Consider the following 13425-nt stretch of genomic DNA (forward strand, 5'->3'; position numbering starts at 1 on the left):
GCCGAGAGTATCCAGATATAAGAGTGACCGCTTTCCGCGATAGGCAAAGAGTCAGCTCCACGAAATCTGTTCAACCTGAACTTCAGATTTGGAATGAACCTCTTTATGATTTATTTACTTCATGTATTTACCATGATTGGGGGGCTATAGTTTATCTGACCACTAAGCTGGGGGGGGGGGGGGGGGCTATAATTGTGCAGATCCAAAAAAGGAGAAATATTGTATGTTGCCCTTAGATGCTGCTATTCATTTTTAATTATTAAATTTTTAAACCCTATTGTAAGTTCAGAAACGGCAGCTGTTAAAACGATTGGCTGAAAAACAGGAAAAGTAAGAAAATTTCGGGGTAAAGGGTTGAGAAGCAAAACTTAATACTATAAATGATATGTATTTACATTTGTCTGAGATATGACCCGCGAATGCACAGGATGGAACTCCACAGTAGAGCAAAGCTGATTCTTGTCCTTAGATATGATGTCCTTAGATATGTCTGAGATATGACCCGCGACCAATTTGTCGCGGGTCATATCTCAGACAAATGTAAATACATATTCATTTTATCTTTTAACAATTTGTAAAACAGTTTTAACCTGACGATGAACGTACAGTTCGAAAACGTTTGTTTTAAATATTGAAAGTAATTTTAATTTGACAAATTGGTTTCCTTTACATAAATGATATGATTGTTAGAAAAAATGTCATTGAATTATAAAATTTTATTTATACAGAACTCCCAAATTTTGATTGAAAACAAGACAAAGTGAAATTTCTTTACCAGAAACGAGTATTAAAAAACGAGCAAATTCAACTTTTTTACTTTACGACTTTTAACTGTCTTCTTCGTCCCAATTTTAGTTTTTACTTTTTTATGTTTTCAATTTTTCATGTTTTCTTGTTGTTCGGTCATTTTTCCTGACCCTTTCTTGCTGAATCTGGAGTCAACCTAATGCAGCACAAATGGAGCCCATCAGCTTCAAAAGCACTGAAACAAATGGATGGCATCAAAACTCTCCGCGAAAAGAAGACAGCTACGCTGATATCATATCTAAGGACGAAAAATCAGTTTTGCTCTACTGAGGAGTACCATACTCTGCATTCGCGGGTCAAAGACGCTTAGGCGGCGCGAAATTGTTGATGCTACGATGGGAGCAGTGGTTGAAGAAGGGAGGCTGTTAGTTTGACTCATCTACTTTTGTTATTAGTTGTTCGTTTTCTAATGCTGTCTGTCTTTTGTTTTACTTTCTCAGCTAGTGTTTGTGTATATTATCATTTCATTGATAGATTTAAACAATATGAAATGCTTTATGTAGACGTAGTGCTGCGAGGGCCCTGGCCCAGCCAATATTCACCCCGTGTCGGGCAGGGGCATTTCTTGATTTATCTTTTCTCGTTTCAAGGCCGCCGCCCGTGCCCAATATTTCATATCTTTAGTTAACTGTGAGTGGTACTTGTTGAAAATACAAAATTAGAAGTTTAATTAAAAAGTAAATTAATGCAGAGGAAAAATTGGTTTAAATAAAGGTAGGTTAAATAGAGTGGCTACATCTGATGATAGGTTTGGTATCCAATGAATGAACTTAATCCCCCTCAATTTGGTCAGTACTCAATATGGGTTCTATCATCGTGGTAAATAAACCAAGTTATGGTAGCCGCCCGTCTGCAAAAGTTTATCTTTTTAGCTTTTGAGCGCGGTACTTGTTTGAAAGGCAAAGTTAGAAGTTAAATTTTTAACTTGATTAATGTAGAAGAAAAGTTGGTTATACTTTTTTGAGATTCAATAGAGTGATTAGCTCTGACGATAGGTTCATATTTTCAATGAATGAATTCAAAACTCACTTTGGTGGGTACCCGATATCAGTTCTATCATCGTGGTGAATTAACAAAGTCAATAAAGATATGTCAATTTCGTTGATTTGGCTCGAAGCCCGACCTTTGTCTAACCAAAATTCTATATTCTTTTCTGACAGTTATTATTCTTGTGTCAGTCAAAAATCATGTAATCAATTAAGTTTTAAACGAAATCTTTAAACTTGAAACACCAGGTTTTTAGTTCCTCTTCGTTATATATATACAAATATATATATATATATATATATATATATATATATATATATATATATATATGTTTGACATTCACAAAGTCAACAGAGAAATGTCAGTTTTGTTGACATTGCTCAAAGCACGAGCTTTGTCTTATCAAATGTCTGTTTTGTTTTTTTTACACCTAACAAACATGTGTCAGCCGTAAATCAGACAATAAATTAAATTTTTTAAACCCAAACATCTTCAAACCCAAAGATTTTACTACATCTTTTTATATAAGCGTGACACTCATACTGCCCCCTCTTAATAAGAATAGAGTGTACCACTCACTCAAAAATCAAACAATATTTTCATTCGTAGTTGTTGTTATTAGAACGTCTTACTATACAAAAAATTGGTAGCTTGATATAAAAAATTTAATTATCAGTTTTCGTCATTCATAACATTTTCTGCCTCCTTAGGCCCAAATATGTCTTACGCTTCTCGCGGCGCATCATTCGTCAGAAATTGATATGCCTGGTTGATGATTTTGCAGAACTTTTTGACTCCGCCAACATCAGGCTGCATCAAAGGGCTCATTTTGTGGTATTGTTTTTTGATCTGTTTTTTGAAGCAGATATTTTTATCAAAAATCTGATATACCGTAGCGCGCCAGTTCATAATATTTTTGTTACCAATTTCAAACAGACATTGCTTTGTGGCCTTGTTTTTGGCCTTCTCGTTTTTAACAGAACTTTTTTTTTTCGTCAATGACAGTATCTTCTTTCCGGCATTTGTTTGCCAAGTATTGGTTGTAGTGTTTCAGCTGCTGAAGCTCTGACCGCAATTGGTCAATAATTTTCTCCATTTTATCTCTGGCTTCTCCCTTTTGAGCAGTATTGTCTTTTAAGTCGGCAAACTCTTGCATAATGAAAAGATGGACTGCTCCTGTTCAGCATTTCTGGCTGCTGCGCTCTTCAAATTATCTCGTATCGCCTCACACTCGGCACTCCTTTTGCCCAAAACTTTTTTGTTGCTTTTTGGCCTTGTCACAAGGGATACACATTTTTTTGAAGCTCGATGAGGTCTTTTTGAAGTAAAGATTTTCTACTCTTCAACTTCTCTAATTGTGAGCACTGTTTTTATTGCTCGACTAAAGTCTGCAGAGCCCAAAACCGAATATTGGCTTGTGCCAGAAGTTCCAGAATAGACATTTGCAAATCCGCGAAAGACACAATTCCAGTAAGTTGACTCCCGAAGAAATTGCGGAAATAATTGTCCACAATTATGGCATATAGTACACACATTCACCAATTTGCAGGATCTTGTTTCCCTCTCAACACAACCGTTAACTCAAGACAACCCGATTTTTAATCTTGAACTCAAGACAACTTTTTCTCATTTGTTTTTTGTTCTCGACATCAAGAGGTTTCTCTTTTTTTATGGTATAGATCTTGTGATACCTAAGTATATTTTACATTTCATTTATTTATTTGGTGCAGTAAAATTTTATATGATATTTTTGTTTAGTTCATTTTATTTGCCCGTCATTAAAAATGTTATGTTTGTTCATTCCTTGTCTCGAGTTACTCACTTCTTTCTTGGTTTCCCGGTTCGTGATCAGACATGTCTGATCACAAATTTCTTAGTTGCTTACAAGCACTTGAGTTCATAGTTTTCATTTTGCAATTCAAATTCAAGTCTCTCTCTCTCTCTCTCTTTCATGATCAACTCGATCCGCAAGTTAGCGTAAAACAGGTTAGGTTGTATTTCGCCTCGCGAATAACTATTTCTAAAATTGTAAACGAACTCACACTGCAAGTGACCACCGAATTCTACTAGCGTACAACCTGGCTCAGTCAGCAAACAAACGCACACCGCTGGGGATAGATGCATTTTGAGACAAACCAACACCCAACACTCCCAACCGTTGCAAAAATGGAGAGTGCAATACAAACGGGCACTTCTCGCAAAGGAGAATATCATCCTCGACACTCTACTCGGACCAAAACTTGAGATATTGGACATTCCTGTGGAAACCATTTTTGAAGAAACAATAGTTGGTTCATCGGCTCAATCAGAGAGAGAAAGAAATGCCCGCCATGCCCAGCAAAAAATGAACTGGCAGAACAAGTGCCAACGCCTGATCGAGATTGGTCTCATTTGTGGGGACAAACCATGACCACTCGCGGATCGCAAAACAGTCTCTCTCCTCTACTTGAGCATCAAGGTAAAAGGACGACGGATCCTGAACTGGAAAAACCCGCACATAATGGTCGATGCACATAATGATTGATGCATTCAAAAAGAAGTTCTCAAACAAACAGTAGAGCCGCGTCAGGCATTAGAGTTGGCCATTAACATGGAACTCGGGATGCGACACCAGCATCAAATTCAACAACATATTGAAACTCTTATTTCGGCCATTGCGAATGCAATTCAATCAACGAATAACCCACGATCATCAAATTGATCATTCTCGAAAAATATCCAGAAGCCGAACAATTGATCTCCATTACAATGGTCAAATTGTGTTGGGAGCTGCTTACCAAATTATTGCGATAAATGCATCACTTGAAGGGCAAAATTTGCAACAATTGCGGAATAATGAATCATTTTGCTAAGGTTTGCCGAAAACAAAAGACCATGAAACTTCTAAATACCAAGAAAAGAATCGTGAATACAGTGGATGAAGAACCGCACCCGGAAGATTCTGTGAATTTACTTCGGTCGCCCAAACGATACAAATCTGATTACAGCAGTGGGGAGGATAATACAGTTGCACTCATCGAGAATGACATAGCAAAGACAGACCCCTCAATATGCCCCTCAAAATCGGTAACATTTCAAGTACTTTTCTCGTGGACTCCAGGAACGAGTGCAGTATTTTCAATGGGTCACTCGGGTTGCAGGTAGTGAAAAGCAGTCAACACGTTGTTTAGGTTCAAAAAGGACAGTTCGGAACTCAAATAATTCTCAAACGAACCGATTCACATTGAAGGAAAAATACAGACCCCAATTAAAAGCAAAGGCTGGACCTCAAAATCGGCAAATTTCACCGTCATGGCGGACCGTCTAAATTCTCTAATTGGTAGAATTCTGTTCGATTATCTGAGCCTCGCTGTAACACGATCTACTTGCTCTCAAGGTAGTCAAGTCAACAACATTTCTTCATCGTCAGAATTCAAAGAACATATTGCAACAAACTTTCCTAATCTGATCTCGCGTATTGGAAGATCAAAAAATCATGTGGTTAAACTTAAATTTCACAATGATTTCCAACCTAGACACCGAAAGGTAGACGCATGCCTATTAATCTTCAAGATAAGGTCAATAATGAACTCAAAAATTTATTAGATGAAAAACACATAATAAAAGTTTCTAGTTGCCCTGACAAGTATTTTATATCCCCTATTGTACTCATCATAAAAACGATCAAACAATTAAACTTGCACTGGATTCCAAAACACTAAAAAAGCCATCCATAAAAACAAATATCAAATGCCTAATTTTGATACGCTTATTGAGTCTATTTCTCAAGAAGTTAGTGCTCCCGCATCGCAGAAAACAACATATTTCTCTGCATTGGTTTTGAAGTACGCGTATAGTCAATTAAATCTAGATTCTAACGCAGCAAATCACGGTAAGTTTAATATAATTAGCGGCGACATGACAGGCACATACAGATTTCAAACTGGATTTAATGGCTTAATGGATATGCCGGAAGAATTGCAAAAATCTATGGATTATACTCTCATTGGTTTGAAAAATAATTTTTGTTTTTTGACGACATTCTGATTGTAAGTAAAGGATCTGAGGAAGAACATAAACAGTACGCTTTGAATTGTCTTAAGCAATTAGATGACGAAAATCTTAAAATCAATCCCAAAATGTCATTTCTCCAATTTAGAAATTGATTGGTTTGGCTACCACATTTACAATCCGATATTTTGCTTATCGAGAGCAAGACCTCCACTATTTTGGCTCTTGAGGCTCCAATGACTCCGTTCTTTTCTGGGTTCAGTACAATACATCAGTAAAATTATTCCAAATCTCGATCAAAATAGCCATCCACTCCGGCCTTTATTGAAAAAATTGTCAAAATTTATCTGGACTAATTTGCCTAAAAATTGCTTTATTGAAATCAAGAACCGCATTGCAAACGCTACAGAAAATAGCCACTACAACCCGCAACTTGAGACGCGCGTAAATTGTGACGCCTCCCGTTCCGGTCATGCGCTTGAACAATTAACAGTTGATGGCTTTACACCAATTGCGTTTACATCTCGATTCCTAAACTCAAGTAAAGAACGCTATAGCGTCAATGAAGTTGAATTTCTTGAGGGAGTTTGGTCTATTGAATATTTTAAAAATTATCTTTATGGAAAACATTTTAACGTAATAACAGATCGCAGAGCTCTTCTTTCTATTTTGAAAGAAAATCGATCAAATAAATTATACCAGAGCCGTTTAACTCGCTGGATTGATAAGCTACTTCCACTTCAATTTGATATTGAACATTTGCCCTGGGCAAAAATGGGACTAGTGGGTTATAATTCCAAGGCACCCAAATCAAAAAGCTAAAAATGTTTCTGCCTATGATGAGGAATTCATTGTGGCAATTTAAAACTTATCTCTGCATCAGTTAATTCACTCAATTTCAAATCTACTCAATTTGCAATTCATTTAAACGAATTAATACAAGCATATGGTCACGCACATCAAATCACACTTCAAATTGAGGCTACACAAAATGCCATAAATTTAATTAAAACACACGCTACCCGCGTACATAAGCATGATTCTTATTTATCCCCCGCGCCGCGCAATCAAATTACAAATACTAGCTGTAATTTCAACAATTTGAAATATTTACACCCAGTGTCGCAAATACCAATTAACACTTCACTCGCTAAGCGAAATGCAACTCAATATAAACAATCTTTCCAAAATCGGAATGAAAAGATCTCTCAAAGCGCGAGACTTAATTCACTAATTTTTGTTTTCCGCCAATTAGGAGACATTCCACAAATATTTCTAGAAGTCACCACCCAGAAATAGCATCACTGCTTTTGCTTCGAATCACTTTGAAAATCAGTTGCCTTCTTCTCTTTCAAATAATTCTCTACAACCTAAACGCAACTTAGACATTAACTATATTAACAAAAATAAATACAAAATGCCTCCTTAAAAACGCATCACTAGAGTTCGCTTCACTGACTCCTTACGCACCGCGAATCAACCGTCTATGTCTTCAACCGAATCTCGCGCCGCCAATCAACCGTTTAATTCCCCAAGTAATGCTCGCGCCGCAGTCCTACCTGAATCTTGAATCCAACATCCCCAGTCCTGTCCTCTAATGTTAGTACTCCCCTAACACCTAGCCCCCAGACTCCAACATTCAATCATAATGTAAATAAAATATTTAGTAAGTCCCGAATTGCATCCCTTATCAAGAAAGACGCTGCTTTAAAAGAGGATCGCGATTTTATCCTCACCAATAATGAAAGCCGACTAATAGCCCTTAACCCGTACATCCACTCCTACTGGAGAAATCTCCACGTCTGATCCGGCTGCGTGTGCATTGATGAAAAAATCGCGATCCCAAACGTCCCCTGTGAAGCCCTGATCGACAATATACACGCGAGTCATCCAAGTACTTGGGGGTGATCTGTATGGCCACGCATTGCTGGTGGCCCTATATGAATCTCGAACTTATCGTCAAAGTGACAGAGTGCATACCCTGCTCTACAATTAGTAGGAACCTAAAACCTGTAATTCCTGCTAAAGCAATTTTGTCCTCATATACCATGTGTTGAACCAAATCATGAAAAACAAATTGATTTTGGTTGTCCTATTTTTGCCGAAACTTCTTAGCTGCTATATTTCTTAGCTGCTATGGACCGCTTCTCTAAATTTTCTGCGGCATGTGTATATGAAACGCTAATGGACTGAATGTTTTAAAATTTTTGGACATGTACATTGAAACCCATGGAATTCCGCGCTCCATTCGACTGGATCAAGCAAAATTTTTATTTGGAAATCAAGTAAAGACCTTTTGTACTAGAAATAATATTCAAATCATTGAAGCTCCATTTAATGACAATTTTGTTATTGGTTTAGTAGAAGGATTAATTCAAACAATTAATAATAGACTTGCAAGTATCAAAGAAGAGAAATCGATAGATAACGAATTTCATGTAAAGCATGCACTAAAGATTATCGTTCACCTGTTGCGAATCTGCAAACAGAAAACAACAAATATCTCGCCATTTGAAGCACACTTTGGCCGTAAACCTAATACCCCATTAAGCATAATCTCTACTGAACCTAAATGGTCTAATCTCTCTTATGAGATTACTGTAAATCACTATTTAGATGAAGAGACAGTCACGACGGGGCTATTCTCCCCGACAATAAATGGCTAAATGGATATCGCACTGATATCGAAGTGGAACTCGGAATGACTCGGGCAGCAAGGGAGGCCAATGAACGAGAACAGGCGAGCACGGTTGGCGAATCACGCTTTCCTCATTGCGGCGCTTGCCGGCCAATCCACGTTACGGAGAAAGCACTGAAACTCAAACTGGCCCTCAAAATACACGGAAAACGTAGATCAAAGAAGAATTTGGAGAAACTATATGAGGTTCTGGCTCCTGGCCCAAACATTTTGAAGGAAATTCCTACAACCTCTACGATAAAAGAGCCCGGGAAACCCATAGTAACGGTATGCAATACCGATATCGCCAAATTCGGAACAATTCAGGAGCGACAAACACCTTTAAGAGTCAGTGAGAACCGTCGAGGGCCCAGATCATGCGAAAAACTTGAGGAAGAACGGATTCAGACCCACATAAAGCAAATCACCAGAAAATTCAAAGATGATAAGAAAATGAAACATCGCAAGCGAGATCCTGGCAGTGGGGTTTCGTCTTCTTGTTCAAATATCTCGCGCAATGCGAGGGGGCATCCCTAAAATTCCTGATTTTCTTGCCATCTGGAATCAAAATAAAAAAAAATCTGACCGTTTTGGCACACGAGTTGGTGTTACCCACACAATCTGCGCCTCCTTCGGCTTCACAACAAGTTGAACTAACATCATCAACAACGCAGGGCAAATGTACTCCGGACAGAAACCGCCCTAGCCCATCATACTACGGTTTCGACATCTGGTCTTCCGATTCAACCATTGCAGCTCCACCCAAGTGTCCGCGCAGAGCGTGAGACGTATAGAATTTCCAGCCCCCACCTGCATTGGTGGTCGAAACAGTACAGAACATTGCCGTTCGGCAGACTGAAGAAATCAACATCTCTCCGCTAATCTGAGAAGTTTCGCCACCTGCTCAACAAGTGCTATCGTTTATTGATCAGGATACACCGACATTGCAAGATCAATGACAGTTTGAGAAGCTGAAAATCAAGACATGTCTGAATAGTTAATTTTGCAACCAAAACTCCGTAAACTCTAAACTAATAGTTTAATAATAATCTATTTTTAGCTATTACAATCCATACATATATTGTTATTATCTATTTAACCGGGGACCAAGTATTATTTAGTAAAAATTGTTATTATTCTTATCAGCAAGAAAAATAGCTAATTTCACATTTCATCTATTTATTTGGTGCAATAAAAGTCCAAATGATGTATTTATTTAGTTCAATTTATTTTCCCTTCATTAACATTTCATGTTTGTTCATTCCTTCTCTCGAGTTACTCAGTTGCACCCTTTCTGGGTTTCCCGCTTCGTGATCAGACATATCTGATCACACATTTCTTAGTTGCTTACAAGCACTTGAGTTTATAGTTTTCATTTCGTAATTCAAATTCAGTCCCCTTTCTCTCTCTCTCTCTTGTCAAACTCGCTCCGCAAGCTAGCGTAAAACATGTTAGGTTGGATTTGGCCTCGCGAATCACAATTTCTAAAATTTTAAATGAACTCGCACTATAAGTGACCACCGAATTCTACTATCATACGACAGATCTCAAGACTACGTTCTTTTTAATTTGGTTCCAAGACCAATTTTTTTTGTCTTAGACACATTACTTTCTCTTTTTAAAAAACCGAATTTTTGAGGGACTCTTTTTCGTCAATCAATTTTTTTCGTTCTCGGCCTTTTTTTGAATTTGAATTATTGATTATACATATGTGTTCCCGTTACGGGTTCAAGATTCCGCAATAGTTGTTGCCAAGACGCTCCATTAACAGCTAATCCTAAATAGATGACCAATATAGAAAAAACTTTAAATTGTGAAAAGAGAGGTATTCACTTAAGACTAAAACATTAATGTCCTTTTTTTAACCAATGTATAGATTTTCGGTTTTTAAATTCCGAAAAATTGTCATTTCATCTGCTAGACATTTTTCCTTGTGAAAGTGGTTGTTCCAGTGAATTAAACTCAATGAATGCATTTTCCATCAATTTTTCGGAATGCCGCTGGACTGATATTTTTTTTCTATTATGATTAACCATTCGAGCAAATTGAAACTGTTTTAAGTTTGATGTCGAGAAAGGCCTACGATGTAAGTTTTGATCTCTTACTTTGAATTTAATAATTATCGGCCACAGATATATTTCACGATTGAATTTCTTTAGCGTTTCTCAGTATTGTTGAAAACTTCCGTCTTCTAATTTGACGACCTTTGGGTACAGCGGGTTGCAGGCAGCGATTATATAACTATGATACAAATTTTTTGTAAGACGGTCCGTATATCTAATAGAAGAAAAGTTCTCACCCTCTATTAACACACGATCTTCTTCCTTGCAAGTTGCACGGAGCTTAGTTATTGTTGCTAACATGCAAACATTGTTAATTTGCTAACTTCGCATATTTATGAACATATGAATTAGATCCTGCAATTTCTTTCAACGTAAGTTCATTTCTCGAAGAGTGCTACTGATGGACTAACAACGTTTTTTGATAACTCAATCATTATTTGAATTTTCAGTCGTTGAATATCACATTGGAGCGTTCTAATTTTCGTAAAAAAATTTTGCCTTTTTTTACGAAGTTCGATGTTAATGGTGTCAATAACGCTTGGAAAAAAAACAAGGTTATTTCGAGATTACCAGTTGTCAGTTCTGAACTTTTCTCGGAGTAAAAAACACCTGGGGTTTCTGTTAATTTCGCCTACTGTCCTCAACAACTACTTGCTTTTTCCTCTGAGATTTCCTATGCAAACTCTTCGTAATTGGTTTTGAGTAGAATTTTTGAGTAGAATTTCTTTTCAGCAAAATTGACGAAAATTTGGTCAAAATTGGCGAAAATTTGGTCAAAATGAGAATAAAAACAGATGAAACACGACTAATATTCACAAACTTTTAAAGCTCGATAACTCCCTATAATAAGCGAAAAATGACAAGATCTTTTAAATTCCAAATTCTACGCTGGACGGGCTTTCTAATGATACCACTCACAATTCTCTACGATGAATATATCGATCGGCCAAAATTGATTGAACAATAAAAAATCCATTTGAGTATATAGTTCCTCCCCCCCTCAAGAGGGGTCGGAACAATAAATTACAATTTCTGTAATTACTGTGTATCTTAAAGCTATTTCTTTTCTTTCACTTATCTGTTAAAGTTGACGCTACCACTGAGCCCTCTACTTTGATTCATATTGTGTAACTTTTGATATCTTTTTGACTAATTGAAATTAATCTATCAAGAATAGTTTCACAACAATCTCCTCATTATAGTTATTCTTATTATTAAAAGTTTCCCTTATCGCTGAAACCATTTCACGGATTTGTATAGTTGATTTATTTAAAAAAATGTAGTGTTTGGTAAAATGCCAATGTTATCATTTTTTTAATCATTAATTCTTGGCTTTCATAATTTTCTTCCTTGTTCTTATGCATTTCACAATTGAAATGTTTTGAAAGTTTTGATGAGTTGCGAACTCTCAGATACAAGTGTGACAAGTATTGTTTTGAAAAGTGTAGGGTTCTTGTAAATTTAGGATGTTCTTAAGGTTAACTTAACAGTTTTAAGAGTAAATAAATATGGTTTTCTTGACGAAATGAAGAATTTATCAAAGTTTTAAAAAATGTTATTTATAAAGTGGAAATATTGGTAGGTTTTTTGAGTTTTATAATGAGTTATTAGAAGATTAATGAAAACAAATAGTCTGCACTACAGTATTTCAATGATTTCGATGATCCTGTGAATCAAACGCTTTCAAAATTAACGGTTTTAGATTTGCTTACCCTTAACCTTTAAAAAGTTCTGCAAATGCTGTAGTGGAGTGCTTTTTGAGGAAGGTATGCTGTTGAAAACAAAAAGAATTGAAACTTTTCCAAGTATTCGTAAATCCTGGTGGACATTGCCTGCTCGTATACTTTACCCCAAACAAATAAAGAAGAAATGGATACTTAACAGTTCTCTCCTAGTCTTCCGGCATCTTTATATAAAAAACGAACCTTCGCTTTTTAGAGCTCAAAAAACTCTTTCATTTAAGGTTTCATTAAATAGGGTTGTTTGTTATTCAGTAAAATTGGATGTAGTAGTCGTCAGTACATTGTTGCAAGCCTCCTCTTTGACGGCCGAAGATTTATTTGGCCATGAATAAACGATTGCACTATTTCCGTATCAAAAATTAAATGTAACTGCAAGATATAATAATATAATAACTTCCGTTGGAAGTGTGATTGCCCCAAAATTTTTAAAGAACTTAAAATTTTCCAGATGTTCGTAAATTCTGGTGAACATTGCTGCTCGTGTACTTTACTCCAAACATATAAAAGTTCTCTTCTGTTCTTCCGCCATCTTTGTATAAAAAAAAACATTCGTTTTTAGACCTCAGAAAAACTCCTTTACAAAAGGATTGAGTAATGAGGATTGTTAGCTATTTAGTGACAACAGATGTAGTAGTCTTCGCTACAATTTTACAGGTCTCCTCTTCAACGGCGGAAGATTTATTCGGCTGTGAGTCAACAATTGCACCAATTTTGATTCAAATTGTACTGCAAGGTTAAAAAGAGCTTTTGCCAATTATTTATTGGCACTAGATGTGTGTTCAGATTGCATCTGTGCTCTGGACTCTTTTTACTAGACGTTTTGAGGAGACAAAAATATGATCGAATACTTCCAAAAATTAAAGAGCAATATAGATTTCGACACTATTACGATAAACTCAATAGATCCAAGAACATTTTACAACACCGAATTTATTTATTTGAAGAGTTCATCTGTTTCACTGACAAGAAATTTTAAATATACGTATATATCAGAGTTCAAATACCAGTTGACAACTCCCTTACCAAGGCTGATGTCTCAGGCCGAAAGTCTGCATGTCCAAACCGTCATTGACAAAAAGCGCCCAAGGCCAGACTATTATCCAGACTATTGAGCTCGAAGTTGCCTCTGTCGAAAAAGACTTTCACGTATTCAGAGTTG

At 36.6% G+C, this 13425-nt stretch overlaps 1 protein-coding gene across 1 annotated transcript in view; it reads right to left on the reverse strand.

Annotated features, from left to right (window-relative positions):
* LOC142353321 (large ribosomal subunit protein uL4-like) overlaps positions 1–13425 on the reverse strand; it is a 152407-nt gene that overhangs the window by 24941 nt on the left and 114041 nt on the right. The gene's annotated exons all lie outside the window — the stretch shown is intronic.

Source organism: Convolutriloba macropyga, chromosome 14 (genome assembly GCF_964194025.1).
Source record: "Convolutriloba macropyga chromosome 14, txConMacr16.3, whole genome shotgun sequence".
NCBI lineage: Eukaryota > Metazoa > Xenacoelomorpha > Acoela > Convolutidae > Convolutriloba > Convolutriloba macropyga.